Source organism: Branchiostoma floridae, chromosome 7 (assembly GCF_000003815.2).
Source record: "Branchiostoma floridae strain S238N-H82 chromosome 7, Bfl_VNyyK, whole genome shotgun sequence".
NCBI lineage: Eukaryota > Metazoa > Chordata > Leptocardii > Amphioxiformes > Branchiostomatidae > Branchiostoma > Branchiostoma floridae.
The window spans coordinates 19,516,521-19,517,413 of record NC_049985.1 but is presented as its reverse complement, the minus strand read 5'-3'; the positions used below and the strand labels follow the sequence as shown (position 1 = coordinate 19,517,413).

The 893-nt window shown below is 34.8% G+C and overlaps 1 protein-coding gene across 1 annotated transcript in view; it reads left to right on the top strand.

Moving 5' to 3' along the window:
- LOC118420144 overlaps positions 1–893 on the top strand; it is a 20,974-nt gene that overhangs the window by 11,282 nt on the left and 8,799 nt on the right. The gene's annotated exons all lie outside the window — the stretch shown is intronic.

Below are 893 nucleotides of genomic sequence, written 5' to 3'. Positions count from 1 at the left end.
GGAGCCAAAATATTTTTTTTGGAAAAAAAAATGGCAAAAAACACACCCAAAATTCAGCATTTCGGCTTTACTGTATGACAAGCATGCCCGGAACATATGTGCGCATATGTCCAGGGCATTCCTATACCAAAGTTCAAGTCGTCTAAAATCTTTTAGTTGTGAAACCAGGCTACAAGAGCCAAAAATGCACTTTTTTGTTTAAAAAAATGGCCCAAAATAACAAATTAAGCATTTTGTTGTATTGTATGCCAAACGTGTTGTTATTGGATCCATCAGTGCATATGTCCAGGGCATTCCAATACCGAATACAGGTCATTCAATGGTAAAGCCAGGGTACACGAGCCAAAAATGTACCTTTTTTTTTAAATTAGTAAAAAAAATGACCAAAATTAAGCATTTTGTTGCACAGTATGCCAAAATTATTATTGACTCTATGTGTACATGTGTCCAGGGCATTTTTATACCGAATTTCATTTACTTGTAAAACCAGGGTTTAATGGGCCAAAAATGTACTTTTGGGGCCAAAAATTACAAAAAGGAGCCAGAAATGTACTTTGGGTAAAACAATGACCAAAAATTACAACATTAAGCGTTTTGTTGCACTGTATGCAAAAACGGGTTATAAAAGCCATTTCAAAGGCGATTCTACATGTGTATACCGATCTTTTACCGGTTATTTACTTGGAAAACCAAGGAACAGGAGCAAAAAAATGACTTTTTTGTAAAATAAATCTCAAAATTAAGCATTTTGTTGTACTGTATGTAAAACATGTTATTGAATCCATGTGTGCATATGTTCAGGGCATTGCTATACCGAATTCCAGGTCATTCAGTTGTAAAACCAGGGTAGGGGAGCCAAAAATGTACTTTTTTGGGGAAAAAATAAACCAAAA